Source organism: Balaenoptera acutorostrata, chromosome 18 (assembly GCF_949987535.1).
Source record: "Balaenoptera acutorostrata chromosome 18, mBalAcu1.1, whole genome shotgun sequence".
Taxonomy (NCBI): domain Eukaryota; kingdom Metazoa; phylum Chordata; class Mammalia; order Artiodactyla; family Balaenopteridae; genus Balaenoptera; species Balaenoptera acutorostrata.
In genome coordinates, this window is record NC_080081.1 from 45999397 (window position 1) to 46006558 (window position 7162).

Below are 7162 nucleotides of genomic sequence, written 5' to 3' on the forward strand. Positions count from 1 at the left end.
TCTCAAACTGAAGCTGAATCAATCATGTCTTTGTTATGGAGAAAGAAAGTCTTTTAGATTAACCTTGAGAGGTGCAACTCAACTTAGGGACACAGAGGCTCTTTGATTTGCTGAATGTAGGAATTCTAATAAGCTATTATATTCTATTCCTTATTAAAAATATCAGAAGAGGAGAGAGGAGAAGATGGTGGAAGAGTAAGACACGGAGATCACCTTCCTCCCCATAGATACATCAGAAATACATCTAGACGTGGAACTGCTCCTATAGAACACCCACTGAATGCTGGCAGAAGAACTCAGACCTCTCAAAAGGCAAGAAACTCCCCACGTACCTGGGTAGGGCAAAAGAAAAAAGAAAAAAAAGAGACAAAGAATAGGGATAGGAACTGCACCAGTGGGAAGGAGCTGTGAAGGAGGAAAGGTTTCCACACACTAGGAAACCCCGTCACGGGCAGATACTGTGGGTGGCAGAGGGGGGAAGCTTCAGAGCCACAGAGGAGAGCACAGTGACTGGGGTGCGGAGGGCAAAGCGGAGAGATACCCGCACAGAGGAGCAGTGCCGACCAGCACTCACCAGCCTGAGAGGCTTGTCTGCTCACCCGCCGGGGTGGGCAGGGGTTGGGAGCTGAGGCTCGGGCTTGGTCGGATAGCAGGGAGAGGACTGGGGTTGGCGGAGTGAACATAGCCTGAAAGGGTTAATGCACCACATCTAGCCGGGAGGGAGTCTGGGAAAGTCTGGAGCTGCCGAGGAGGCAAGAGACTCTTTCTTGCCTCTTTGTTTCCTGGTGCTCGAGGAGAGGGGATTAAGAGCGCTGCTTAAAGGGGCTCCAGAGACTGGCGTGAGCCATGGCTATTAGTGCAGACACCAGAGACGGGTATGAGATGCTAAGGTTTCTGCTGCCACCACCAAGAAGCCTGTGTGCAAGCACAGGTCACTATCCACACTGCCTCTCCCGGGAGCCTTTGCAGCCCGCCACAGCCAGGGCCCCGTGATCCAGGGACACCTTCCCTGGGAGAACACGTGGCACAGCTCAGGCTGGTGCAACGTCACGCTGGCCTCTGCCGCCGCAGGCTCACTCCACTGAGTGAGCCAGAGCCCCTGAATCAGCTGCTCCTTTAACCCCGTCCTCTCTGGGCAGGGAGCAGAAGCCCTCAGGTGACCTACACGCAGAGGTGGGTCCAAATCCAAAGCTGAACCCCGGGAGCTGTGCAAACAAAGAAGAGAAAGGGAAAATTCTCCCAGCAGCCTCAGAAGCAGCGGATTAAAGCTCCACAAACAACTTGATGTACCCTGCATCTGTGGAATACATGAATAGACAAAAAAATCATCACAAATTGTGGAGGTGGACTTTGGGAGCAAGATATATAATTTTTTCCCCTTTTCCTGTTTTTGTGAGTCTGTATGTGTATGCTTCTGTGTGAGATTTTTTCTGTATAGCTTTCCTTTCACCATTTTTCCTAGGGTTCCATCCATCCATTTCTTTTTTTACTTTAAAAAATATGTTTTTCTTAATAATTATTTTTTAATTTTTATTATTTTCTAATAACTTTACTTTATTCTATCTTACTTTATATTTTTATCCTCTTTCTTTCTTTCTATCTATTTTTTCCCTCTTTTATTCTGAGCCGTGTGGATGAAAGGTTCAAGGTGCTCCAGCCAGGCATCAGGGCTGTGCCTCTGAGGTGGGAGAGCCAACTTCAGGACACTGTTCCACAAGAGACCTCCCAGCTCCACATAATACCAAACGGTGAAAATCTCCCAGAGATCTCCATCTCAACACCAATACCCAGCTTCAATCAATGACCAGCAAGCTACAGTGCTGGACACCCTATGCCAAACAACTAGCAAGACAGGAACACAGTCCCATCCATTAGCAGACAGGCTGCCTAAAATCATAATAAGTTTACAGACATGCCAAAACGCATCACCAGACGTGCACCTGCCCACCAGAAAGACAAGACCCAGACTCATCCACCAGAACACAGGCACTAGTCCCCTCCACTGGCAAGCCTACACAGCCCACTGAACAAACCTTACCACTGGGGACAGATACCAAAAACAACAGGAACTACGAACCTGCAGCCTGTGAAAAGGAGACCCCAAAAACAGTAAGATAAGCAAAATGAGAAGACAGAAAAACACACAGCAGATGAAAGAGCAAGGCAAAAACACACCAGACCTAACAAATGAAGGGGAAATAGGCAGGCTACCTGAAAAAGAGTTCAGAATAATGATAATAAAGATGATCCAAAATCTTGGAAAGAGAATAGACAAAATGCAAGAAACATTTAACAAGGACCTAGAAGAACTAAAGAGGAACCAAGCAATGATGAAAAACACAATAAATGAAATTAAAAATACTCTAGAAGGGATCAATAGCAGAATAACTGAGGCAGAAAAACAGATAAGTGACCTGGAAGATAAAATAGTGGAAATAACTACTGCAGAGCAGAATAAAGAAAAAAAGAATGAAAAGAACTGAGGACAGTCTCAGACACCTCTGGGACAACACTAAACGAACCAACATTCGAATTATAGGGGTCCCAGAAGAAGAAGAGAAAAAGAAAGGGACTGAGAAAATATTTGAAGAGATTATAGTTGAAAACTTCCCTAATATGGGAAAGGAAATAGTTAATCAAGTCCTGGAAGCACAGAGAGTCCCATACAGGATAAATCCAAGGAGAAACATGCCAAGACACATAGTAATCAAACTACCAAAAATTAAATATAAAGAAAACATAATAAAAGCAGCAAGGGAAAAACAACAAATAACACACAAGGGAATCCCCATAAGGTTAACAGCTGATCTTTCAGCAGAAACTCTGCAATCCAGAAGGGAGTGGCAGGACATATTTAAAGTGATGAAGGAGAAAAACCTACAACCAAGATTACTCTACCCAGCAAGGATCTCATTCAGATTTGATGGAGAAATTAAAAACTTTACAGACAAGCAAAAGCTGAGAGAGTTCAGCACCACCAAACCAGCTTTACAACAAATGCTAAAGAAACTTCGCTAGGCAAGAAACAGAAGAGAAGGAAAACACCTACCATAACAAACCCAAAACATTTAAGAAAATGGGAATAAGAACATGCATATCGATAATTACCTTAAATATAAATGGATTAAATGCTCCAACCAAAAGACACAGACTGGCTGAATGAATACAAAAACGAGACCCCTATATATACTGTCTAAAAGAGACCCACATCAGACCTAGGGACACATACAGACTGAAAGTGAGAGGATGGAAAAAGATATTCCATGCAAATGGAAATCAAAAGAAAGCTGCAGTAGCAATTCTCATATCAGACAAAACAGACTTTAAAATAAAGACTATTACAAGAGACAAAGAAGGACACTGCATAATAATCAAGGGATCAATCCAAGAAGAAGATATAACAATTGTAAATATTTATGCACCCAACATAGGAGCACCTCAATACATAAGGCAAATACTAACAGCCATAAAAGGGAAATTGACAGTAACACAATCATAGTAGGAGACTTTAACACCCCACTTTCACCAATGGACAGATCATCCAAAATGAATATAAATAAGGAAACACAAGCTTTCAATTATACATTAAACAAGATGGACTTAATTAACATTTACAGGACATTCCACCCCAAAAATACAGAATACAGATTTTTCTCAAATGCTCATGGAACATTCTCCAAGATAGATCATATCTTGGGTCACAAATCAAGCCTTGGTAAATTTAAGAAAATTGAAATTGTATCAAGTATCTTTTCTGACCACAACGCTATGAGACTAGATATCAATTACAGGAAAAGATCTGTAAAAAATACAAACACATGGAGGTTACACAATACACTACTTAATAACGAAGTGATCACTGAATAAATCAAAGGGGAAATCAAAAAATACCTAGAAAAAAATGATAACGGAGACACGATGACCCAAAACCTATGGGACGCAGCAAAAGCAGTTCTAAGAGGGAAGTTTATAGCAATACAATCCTACATTAAGAAACAGGAAACATCTCAAATAAACAACCTAACCTTGCACCTAAAGCAGTTAGAGAAAGAAGAACAAAAAAACGCCAAAGTTTGCAGAGGAAAGAAATCATAAAGATTAGATCAGAAATAAATGAAAAAGAAATGAAGGAAAAAATAGCAAAGATCAATAAAACTAAAAGCTGGTTCTTTGAGAAGATAAACAAAATTGATAAACCATTAGCCAGACTCATCAAGAAAATAAGGGAGAAGACTCAAATCAATAGAATTAGAAATGAAAAAGGAGAAGTAACAAGTGACACTGAAGAAATACAAATGATCGTGAGAGATTACTACAAATACCTCTTTGCCAATAAAATGGACAACCTGGAAGAAATGGACAAATTCTTAGAAATGCACAACCTGCCAAGACTGAACCAGGAAAAAATAGAAAATATGAAGAGACGAATCACAAGCACTGAAATTGAAACTGTGGTTAAAAATCTCCCAACAAACAAAAGACCAGGACCAGATGGCTTCACAGGTGAATTCTATCAAACATTTAGAGAAAAGCTAACACCTATCCTTCTCAAACTCTTCCAAAATATTGCAGAGGGAGGAACACTCCCAAACTCATTCTACGAGGCCACCATCACCCTGATACCAAAATCAGACAAAGATGTCACAAAGATAGAAAACTACAGGCCAATATCACTGATGAACATAGATGCAAAAATCCTCAACAGAATACTAGCAAACAGAATCCAACAGCACATTAAAAGGATCATACACCATGATCAGGTGTGGTTTATTCCAGGAATGCAAGGATTCCTCAATATATGCAAATTAATCAATGTGATACACCATATTAACAAATTGAAGGAGAAAAACCACATGATCATCTCAATAGATGCAGAGAAAGCTTTTGACAAAATTCAACACCCATTTATGATAAAAGCCCTTCAGAAAGTAGGCATAGAGGGAACTTTCCTCAACATATTAAAGGCCATATATGACTAACCCACAGCCAACAACGTCCTCAATGGTGAAAAACTGAAACTATTTCCACTAAGATCAGGAGCAAGACAAGTTTGCCCACTCTCAGCACTATTATTCAACATAGTTTTGGAAGTTTTAGCCACAGCAATCAGAGAAGAAAAAGCAATAAAAGGAATCCAAATGGGAAAAGAAGAAGTAAAGCTGTCACAGTTTGCAGATGACATGATATTACACATAGAGAATCCTAAAGATGCTACCAGAAAACTACTAGAGCTAATCAATGAATTTGGTAAAGTAGCAGGATACAAAATTAATGCACAGAAATCTCTTGCATTCCTATACACAAATGATGAAAAATATGAAAGTGAAGTTACGAAAACACTCCCATTTAGCATTGCAACAAAAAGAATAAAACATCTGGGAATAAACCTACCTAAGGAGACAAAAGAGCTGTATGCAGAAAATTATAAGACACTGATGAAAAAAATTTAAAATGATACAAATAGATGGAGAGATATACCATGTTCTTGGACTGGAAGAATCAACATTGTGAATGTGACTCTACTACCCAAAGCAATCTACAGATTCAATGCAATCCCTATCAAACTACCACTGGCATTTTTCACAGAACTAGAAAAAATTTTTCACAATTTTTATGGAAACACAAAAGACCCCGAATAGCCAAAGCAATCTTGAGAACGAAAAATGGAGCTGGAGGAATCAGGCTCCCTGACTTCAGACTATAGTACAAAGATACAGTAATCAAGACAGTATGGTACTGGCACAAAAACAGAAATATAGTTCAGTGGAACAGGATGGAAACCACAGAGGTAAACCCACACACATATGGTCACCTTATCTTTGATAAAGGAGGCAAGCATATACAGTGGAGAAAAGACAGCTTCTTCAATAAGTGGTGCTGGGAAAACTGGACAGGTACATGTGGAAGTATGAAATTAGAACACTCCCTAACACCATACACAAAAATTAACTCAAAATGGATTAAAAACCTAAATGTAAAGCCAGACACTATCAAACTCTTAGAGGAAAACATAGGCAGAACACTCTATGACATAAATCACAGCAAGATCCTTTTTGACCCTTCTCCTAGAGAAATGGAAATAAAAACAAAAATAAACAAATGGGACCTAATGAAACTTAAAAGCTTTTGCACACAATGGAAACCATAAACAAGACGAAAAGACAACCCTCAGAATGGGAGAAAATATTTGCAAATGAAGCAACTGACAAAGGATTAATCTCCAAGATTTACAAGCAGCTCATGCAGCTCAATAACAAAAAAACAAACAACCCAATCCAAAAATGGGCAGAAGACCTAAATAGACATTTCTCCAAAGAAGATATACAGATTGCCAACAAACACATGAAAGAATGCTCAACCTCATTAATCATTAGAGCAATGCAAATCAAAACTACAATGAGATATCATCTCACACAGGTCAGAATGGCCATCATCAAAAAATCTAGAAACAATAAATGCTGGAGAGGGTGTGGAGAAAAGGGAACACTCTTGCACTGTTGACGGGAATGTAAATTGATACAGCCACTATGGAGAACAGTATGGAGCTTCCTTACAAAACTAAAAATAGAACTACCATACGACCCAGCAATCCCACTCCTGGGCATATACCCTGAGAAAACCATAATTCAAAAAGAGTCATGTACCAAAATGTTCATTGCAGCTCTATTTACAATAGCCAGGACATGGAAGCAACCTAAGTGTCCATCATCAGATGAATGGATAAAGAAGATGTGACCCATATATACAATGGAATATTACTCAGCCATAAAAAGAAACGAAATGGAGTTATTTGTAGTGAGGTGGATGGAGTTAGAGTCTGTCATACAGAGTGAAGTAAGTCAGAAAGAGAAAAACAAATACAGTATGCTAACACTTATATATGGAATCTAAGGAAAAAAGAAAAAAAGTCATGAAGAACCTAGTGGCAAGACGGGAATAAAGACACAGACCTACTAGAGAATGGACTTGAGGATATGGGGAGGGGGAAGTGTAAGATGTGATAAAGAGAGAGAGTGGCATGGACATATATACACTACCAAACATAAAATAGATAGCTAGAGGGAAGCAGCCACATAGCACAGGGAGATCAGCTAGATTCTTTGTGACCACCTAGAGGGGTGGCATAGGGAGGGTGGGAGGGAGGGAGATGCAAGAGGGAAGA